This window comes from Lissotriton vulgaris, chromosome 4_1 (assembly GCF_964263255.1).
Source record: "Lissotriton vulgaris chromosome 4_1, aLisVul1.2, whole genome shotgun sequence".
Classification (NCBI taxonomy): domain Eukaryota; kingdom Metazoa; phylum Chordata; class Amphibia; order Caudata; family Salamandridae; genus Lissotriton; species Lissotriton vulgaris.
Window position 1 is genome coordinate 1877271919 of NC_141691.1, and position 9351 is coordinate 1877281269.

The 9351-nt window shown below is 40.7% G+C and overlaps 1 pseudogene; it reads right to left on the reverse strand.

Annotated features, from left to right (window-relative positions):
• Nucleotides 1-1134: 1134 nt before the first annotated feature.
• On the reverse strand, nt 1135-2696 carry LOC147724665 (uncharacterized; annotated as a pseudogene).
• Between the last annotated feature and the right edge of the window lie 6655 nt (nt 2697-9351).

Consider the following 9351-nt stretch of genomic DNA (forward strand, 5'->3'; position numbering starts at 1 on the left):
GGGAACACATTGCCGTGTCCAAACCCAAAAAGTCCTTCACAATTAAATGCGTTAGGGGTATGTCCTCATTTAGCCATAATTTAAGCCAGCAGGTCAGGGCACGTAAAGAAAACAGATCACATAAATATTGCGTCCCCAACTCCTCATGTACAACAAGGTTAGACGTGCCAGTGGGGACACACAATAAGCGCTTCAGGAATGAATTTTCCACAACCTGTAATTGCTCCCCGCCAACATACTGCCAGATTTCACTGCTATAAGATGCAAATGCCACAGACTTAGCATTATAAAATTTCAGCATAGCACAAGTGGGTTTTTTCCCCAATTTGGCAGCAAAATTGAAAATAGATGCATTAACTCTCACTATTTCACCTTTCTTTTTTACAAGATGAGGTTCCCAATTTAGTTTTGTATCAAAAAGAACTCCTAGATAAGAGAAAGTTTTAGATAAGGGAATTACATCTTCACCAATCTTAAGTGAGAAAGACCTTTTTGGTTGATGACCAACTTGTAGAACAAATGATTTTGTATTATTTACCAGAAGGTTTCTGTCAGTCATAAACAAGTTAAAAGCATTTAACAGGGATTGAAGCCCCTTCTCTGTTCTTGAGATTAAAACTGCATCATCTGCATATAGAAGTATTGGAATTCCACGCCTGCCTACTCTTGGGCAGTCAGCACAGACATCCTGTAACACACCATCTAACTCATTAATATAAAAGTTAAAAAGAAAGGGGGCCAGAATACAGCCCTGCCGGACACCCTTTCCAATGCTAAAATTATCTGTTACTCTCAAATCTTGGGAGTATCTCACATTGGCTCTGGTATTACAATGTAAGTCAACCAGGAAATCAACCAAGCCGCTATCTACCCCCTTCGACCTCATGGACTGCCACAGCTTTCCCCTGTTTACACAGTCGAAAGCGGAGGACAAGTCCATGAAGGCAGGATGGATGGTGCCTTTTTGTATTACGGCGTATTTACTTAATATCAAAAAGAGGTTGAGACATTGGGTTATTGTGGAACGACCTTTACAGAAACCATACTGCGAGAGGGACATAATATTCATTTCCTCAGCCCAATCCGTAAGTCTTTGCAGTACAATACTTCCTACAATCTTAACCATAGAGTCTATCAGTGAAATGGGTCAGTAACAGTGTGGGCTACCCTTATCCCCTTCTTAAAAACCGGGACAATTGTAGAAACACCCCACGATTGTGGACATCCTTCTTTCACAGCAGCATTAAAGACAGACTCTAAGATGGGCGCCCAGAAATTAGGTTCAGACTTAAATAAGTCAGGGGGAATCCCATCAGGCCCAGGGGCTTTCCCAGCTGTTAGCCCCAAGATGCCCTCAAAAACTTCACCTCTATTAAAGACAATTTGTTCACCAGTATCAATACAGGCAGAAGTCGTAATCACATCCAAAGTACAACAATATAACTTCTTAAAATGCGCTTCCCAATCCTCCTTGGATATATGGCTTTCTAGGCCGTCACCCGGCTCCTGAGCCAGGAACGGTTTCCTCACCAAGGCCCAAAATCTGGTGCTTCTCTGAAGGGTGGCAGGATCTAAAATCTCTGACCACACATCTTCCCTAAGGGATTCCTTGTGACTAGCAATAATATTTTTATAAGTCTTTCGACACAACTGGACATCAGCTTTAATCCTAGGTTTTGTCCCCAGTGCTGCTCTTAAATTTCTGGCGGCTTTGAGCACTCATGATTGAACCACCTAGGTCCTTTAAAATCAGACTTCTTTACAGGTGCTGATAATAGCTGGGAAACCTTATCCGCTAGACATTGGAAAGCATTTAAAACAGTATTTGGGAGTGCACCCTCTTGCGTACAAACCGTTATTTCATCTGCACATGAGACTTTAATCTCATTAAACAGCAGATCGGGGTTAACCGTGGACCATCTCAGCCGGCGTCTGCCGTCTGTGGTAATCACCCTACCAATAGAGGAGTCTTCTCTTTCTTTAGCTATCAATGGACCCCTCATGAAAACAGTAAGTGGATTATGATCACTGAATTGATTATCTTCAATGGAAAAGGAGCCCACAAAAGACTGCATTGATGATGTTAACAGTACAAAGTCTATAAAAGTTCCCCTCCCGTTCCCCTTAAAGGTCGGGGTATCAAAGCACTTCATAGGGGCCATCAAAGCCATCGTAGTTGTTAGGTCCAACTCATTAAGCATGTCATTTACGTGTTCCCCCTCAGTTGTATGCTCAAAGTGAAAATCCTTACAACGTGAACAGTTAAGTTCTGTAATCGTTTTAAAAAGGGGATCTCCACAAGGATGCACATTAAAATCCCCCATCACCATGAGATTGTGAACGCAGTCCTTCATAGAGTTACTGATAAAGGTGTTCAGTGTTACTATCTGACTGGAAGCAATAGTTAAATTAAAAGCATTATAGAAATTGACCAGGCCGGCCCTACAGTTTTCCCCTGTTAAAACTAACCCAACAATACCAGTATGGTTTGTTGTGATCCTCCGCACATTACAACAAAGTGCTATAGAAATAAACACAACCATTCCCCCTCTGGGTCTGCCCCTAGTGGTCGCTACTGCAGGGACATAATAGGCCTTATACCCGTCCAGGAAATGTTTGCAGTCAATTGACCAGGTTTCCTGCAAACAGATAATTTGGTACTTCTTAATGTACCCAATCCAGTTGCAGTCCATCATTTTTGTGCCTAAACCTGCAATATTCCAAGAGATTACATTATTTGAGTTTGTTACTGCCAAGGTACTCTCCATACATCCCAAGTCATATATATAGATAGAAATGAACGAAGACCTATTTGTGTATTAAAAAAGTACAAGATATAAGTATCAATGAACAGGTGATTGTAGGAAAGCTAGAAAAATGCAAAAAGTGATGAGAACACTTAAGGTCTATCACATATCGAAGAAGGGATGAAGAATTTTATACATATTGGACACTCATGTGAAAATACACTCATACAATCTGAATATCCAACAGATGAGCAAAATGAAGGCACTTCTCAGAGAGATTAATCATCAAAAGTATCCTTAAGTATAACAGCAAAGTTTGTCTCACCAAGATCTGCACAGAAAATAAAAAAGTATAAATCTATTAGGATAACCCCACCTGGGTGGTTGACCAAACAGCCAGCAGTGTACAATCTATGTAAAGCTTGCTCCAGTCCTTACTGTATTATTACAACAGGACTATACTCTTCTCTATCATTAATAAAGTGATGATCTAATAACCAAGACTAGATGAAAAGCCAATCCAAGGAATCCATTAAATAGTGAAGGTGGAAAAAGAAATAGTATAAAGTAAACAATCCAACAAAGAGAGCAAGAAAAAATTCTGGTTACCCACCAGTCAGGCAAACACTGGCAAATTGCAGCGATGTTTTTCATAAAAGAATCCACGGAATATGGTAATTGAAGTTACAAGACGGGATATTTTTCCACAGAATCTAAGCTGAGAAGAAAAAAAGAAAAAAGTATATGTATGATCCAAAAAACCCCGACAATTGAGGTGATGATCAATCTGCCAATAATATCTTATGTGCATCGGACAGTCTCCTTTACTCACTTTAGTATCATGGCAATATGTGCTCCTTCCAGATTATTTGAGGAGGGCAACGATATGATAACCAATATAAAAAAGGACCAATAGTCTCACCAAGATAGGGTGGACTGTAAGTATAAGCAAAAGTCACCAACCTCGACCTATGGAATAAAGAATAAATGACATAGTTAACATTTTTATAAAAAAGATATTGGGCATGGATTGTAAATGATACTGCGAAAAAGAGGAGAGAGACATGGTGCAACTGCCGCAATAGTTCGCACCCAATAGTGCCGCCATGTCCAAATTATTAAAGTAAGCCCATCCAGGCCCCACTCTATCATGTGAGAAGTTTTACACCGGACCACTCGAGGTGGAGAAAGGAAATCACTATTACATACAGTCCAGTACCACCCAAAGTTGGTCGAAGGGAGGCACTTTCAGGGACATGAGAAAGGCCAATGTCAGATACTTGACACATAGAAATCATATTTGCTTATAGTGCACCCTGTCATTAGTTTGTTACACTATGTCTCTGTAACCAAAGGTTATATTGGGCGTGAATATAAGGCAAAGAATCACACTATCTCCGATAAGGTGACAAACTCGGTGCATGCATGGGTGGTAAAAGCCCTAATCCTATGATGGAAAGCTAATACTGGTCAACATAACTACCCAATGCGTGTAACATCTATTAATGACATCAATGGTGCGTTCTTACCTAAATAGGGCTGAACACCAGCCTCGCAACGCCTTCTGTAACCTGCAGACGATTAGTGAAACTGCCATTCTCAGCCTCGTTTTAAATAGCCTGCGTTCAGTTCGTAACGCAGCACAGCTGTGTGCGACGTCCGCTAGATGCCGGATATGACCTGGGGATCCAAGTGCAGTTCATACCTAGCCGCCATCTTGGAATGGATAGTTTTAACAAAAGAGAGATCAGAATAATCAGAATAATAACACGGGCAAATGCCAAAAGTAAACAAAATGGAGATAACGGCCCGACCGATCACATCTGTGTATATATTACGATGTTTCATACATGCAAGTTTATAATTATCGGACGGTCATAAAATATGAACAGCATTTATTATTTATCAAGCATTACATGTACGTAAAAGCAACATTCATCAAGTTGCCAATTCGAGATGATAAAGGGAAAAATTACCCCAACCATGTCCTTCCCAGTCTCTACCTAACCGGATATGTACCAGGAAATCCAAGTGCGGTAAATCCCTGTCCGCCATCTTGGGACGGGTAGTTTTAATGAAAACATGTGTCTGATCGCCGTTTAGAGATAATAACAAAGAATGTGAATTAACTTCCAATGAGAGCAAGACTCATAAATGTCTCAAAATCATCCTAAAAACAGAAGAAAAAGTTGGCAATATTTACCAATAGAAGTAGTACTCAATCAGACATAGCAGCGGTACTTCAAAACGGCGGCCATCTTAAAGTGGTGCACAAGAGAATAAATCGAAAATATTTATCATAATGAGGTACAGTCCTCTGGCGTCAAACCCCACCAGAGGGGTGGTCATCCTATGAGAGGTGCATGGAGCAATGAAAAAAAAGAATATAAAACCCATTGGGGTTCCAAATACGGAAGAATATTACATAAATAAGTAGCACCCAAAATTCCCTGAGTGAAGATGGAAGAGCAAGAAATTCAAGAAAATTCTTAGAAGGGAATATCCAACTGGAGGCAGAATATCCCAAGCACCTAGACATCTGAGAAAATACAAAAGAGGGTGTATCCAGAATATTAGGCACATTTTAGTGAGGTGAGGAAAATAGAGAGAGAGAAATAATGGAAAATGACACAAGTACATTTTTAAAAGTGTAAGCAATCGTTGCGATACTGCCAGATATCTATAGGGCTGGTCTAATGAAAACACATTTGTAGATACATCATCACGTGTATATTCTACCATCATTTGTTGTGAAGTGACACATTTTATACCAAACAACCTGGCAGCCTGAACCTAGATATTATTTCAAGGACAAGATACAGCACAACTGTTAACAGGTGAAAGTGGCAGTAACTAGTACTAAAGGAAATGGTGCATTTCTTCATCACTGTTGCGACCCAGCTCTACACTATGAAGTTTACAGATCCAACCTGCTTCATTCTTCCTTAAGGATAGTTTCCTATCCACACCCCTTGGATTAGCCGGTGTATGGTCAATCCCCATGAACCATAAATCTTTATCCATGGGATGGTTTTCTTGCATATGAAATGTCATGGGATATTTATGGTCACCGTTTAGCATTGGACGCAGGTGTTCCGGAAAGCTCAACTTTAACGGTCTTATGGTGCTGCCACATAGATTTTATTGCATAAGCAGCCCAAGATATAGGTAACAAACTTTGTATTACAATTAATCAGATGATTTATGTTATGAGTTCGCCCAGTATTATAGGTAAATGATTTAGACTTATTTTTCCAGAATTTACAGACATTGCAAGTTTTGCAGGTGAAGAAACCCTTGTTTGTATGAGAAAACCAATTCTCTGTTTTTGGGGTGGTAATGTAGCTGGGACATAATAGGTTTCTTAAATTCCTACCCCTCCTATATGTGACTCTGGGTCTGAGAGATACTGTCTCCCTAAGGCTTGGTATTTCAGTGAGTAGGTGCCAATGTTTCTGCAGGACATTGTACACTCTATTACTGTGATGATTAAAATTTGTACTGAAGGAGACCAGGGCCCGCTTGTTTGTCGTTTGCCCTTTGGGTTTCAATGTGGTATTCCCAGATATTTTAGAGATTTTTCTTTCTGCCTTTTCTAGTTTGCCTGGGGGATATACTCGTGCTAGAAAACATTGTTTAGTCTGCTTGATGTTATCAGCAAAATTGTAATACATAATTGTATTATGAGCATCTTAATATTGTAATAGTTGAAATGTTCTTTCAAAATACCGTCACCGGCGGTGTACAGTGCACCGCGCTAATATAGCTTTTATGGAAGTAGCATATTACTGTGGAGTAGTACATATGTAAACATGTAACACCTCATTTGGAGTGGTGGTGATGCACTTAAAAGTCACCAATACTGTACTTCCAACCCGTAAAATGGCAGATGCCACCACTTCCAAGGCTCTTACTACCCCTCCTACACCCAAGACCACGACTTCCACCTCAAAATTCACCCCTCTTACCGACCTATTAACCTCTTCCTCTTCCCAAAGCACCCGTGCCAAACGTACCTCTACTTTCCATTTCCAAAGGCCCTATCCTAAACATAAGTTCTCCCATTCCTATTCCAAAACCACCACTTCCAAACTCCCAACCAAACATCCTCCATCTCAAGTAACATCTTAAAGGTGCCTGCCCAACGGATGCCTTTTTGTGAGGAGGTTACTTTAGCAGTGTCAGTTAGGGGAAGTTTTGTGCACTGAAGTGTGCTATGCCACACCATTTTACTATTGACTTGCCATTGGCCTTTGGTTATGTTTGGTCCCAGTGTTAATTTGAGCTAAATAAAATCTGGTTTGTTTGTGTACACATTAGTACTGGCATTACTTTTCCCTAGATATTTTTGGGAACCTAGCAATGTTGCAGAGATTGCATTTTGATGCAATGTTATTGTGTTTACACATTATGGCAAGTTGTACTACGAATACTTTCAGATTGTAATTTGTTCTGTACATGCACAATTTGATATGGTAGGTGATGGTGATCACTTTTTATGGGCAGCCATTCATCATAGTGTTGACCACTTGCACCAACTAATTGATGTGATTTGATACTTTGGAATGTGTGCCTACACGCATGTTTGTTTCACCCTGATTGGTGACCAATCGGAACCTGTTTGTATACTTAGAGCTTGGAACCAGCGCAGGAGTCACACAGGTCAAGGGGAAATGGGGAAATGTTACATGGATGGATATGTGGGATGATTCCAAATTGGGCCAGACATTGATTGTAGTGTGATTTTGCATGCGACGTATTCACCTTGTCTTAAGCAATGTCTACATCCTTTTTGCTTGCACTTCTCCCTACGATGTATGTTGGATATGTGTTTGATCTGTGCAAGTTAGCTATTTGTCAACCACACCTGCAGGCTGGCTAGTTGTCATACATTTTTGTGTTATGTTTTTGGACATGTGTCCATTATTCTGTGTGTACCTTGCACCTACTTTAGTTATATAAGAAGAATGATGTTACTGATGTATTTGTTTTTATATCCTGCACTTACACAATACACACATATGCTTGCATTTGGTGATGCCATTGGCTATCCCTGATAATCTTAAAGCCAGTGGCCTGTGCACAGAGACATTTAGAGGCAATCAAAATGTGAGCTCTGGCCCAGGGAGCCAGACCTTCAGGGTGCCTCCTGAGTCAACCCTGATCTACAGAACGTTGTGCCATGATGACCTTGAAATACTTCTTCAACAGAATGGTTTAATTAACATTTCCCAATAACTCGTTTTTTATGTGGGGGATGTGTAAGAGTCTATTACAGTAATTTTGCAGGAAAGGTGTGTTTCTGTGTTATGCAACATCCATACTTAAGTTTATTTCATATCATCACAGGACCTAGCATGTGGGAAATGGGAGGGTGTCAGAAAGATTATTTGATGTAATGTTAGTGAGGAGCTGCTGTTGTGTTGCAATATTAAAAACACACATCACTATTCATGAATCATAGATGTAAACACATTTGGAATTTGAAAGGGTGTGCCTGTGCAGTGTTAATGACCTGGCCAAAGAGGGCATCAAGGAAGTGCATTTAGATCATACATTCAAAGCTACTCCGAATAGGGACCCACAAAATAGGTTTGGGTCAGGGCACCCAAAACCTCAAGATGTCCCTGCCTGTGCTTCTGTTAACTGAGAAATCAATGGAAATGGGGTAGATTATGACTTAAGGTCGGTTGCGTCCATGACAGTGTCGGTTTCAGACGTCATCAAGCAGCAGCGGCAGGACGTGTACGATTGACTCTATGGCGGCATAGGACATGTGCAGCTGAGTACCGGTGGGTTTCAGCTTTATATCCATCCTTTTCCGCCAGTTCATCTGTGGTGGTTTGACCACCACAGTCACATCAGCGGGAAGGCACATTGTGATTGGGCTGGCAGTAACACTGGTGGTCCGCCCTCCAACAGATGCTTTTGCCTATCCTGCGCGTTCGAGATTTCTTGGCTGGTCTTTCGTCTATGAAATCATATGCATCATACTAGAACAGACAGTGAATCTGACAACATTTTGACAACAGTGCCATGACCGCCAAACTCATAATCAGGCCCTAAGACTCACAATTTCTGTGTCCGACATCTTCATCAGCCATGTTAGACTCTTCTCTCAAAAAGCCTCACAGGGATTTTGCCATAAGAATATTTCTTGGATTGGTATATTTGTGTCTTTTCTCATCCTGCACTGCTTACTTAGCATCTTTATATCTCACAAATGTGTTTCTTTCCTAACTATTATAGGTCAAGGGCAGGAATGCAATGCTTTTCAGGTTAGGCACTGATGACTTGGGTCGCACTGCTTAGGGCTGAGTCAACATAAGGTCTAAAGTAACATTTTTTTCTGAAGAAAGAATAAGATCTAGCCATGATACACGATTTTGACTTCATGAGAATATTATGCATTGACCAACTTATTTAGGGCTGGGCTCTGTTTTTGCAGTTAGTGAAAACTGCTGTTTTTCCTGTATGCTTTCTCCTCAAGATGTGTGTAATATGTGGGTGCATGTACAGAAGAGATTTCCTAGGCCTAGTGGTTTGGAATGTTGTTAGGTCTGCATGGTTTGGAATCTAGAAAAACTGTGAGGCTGGACTCGGT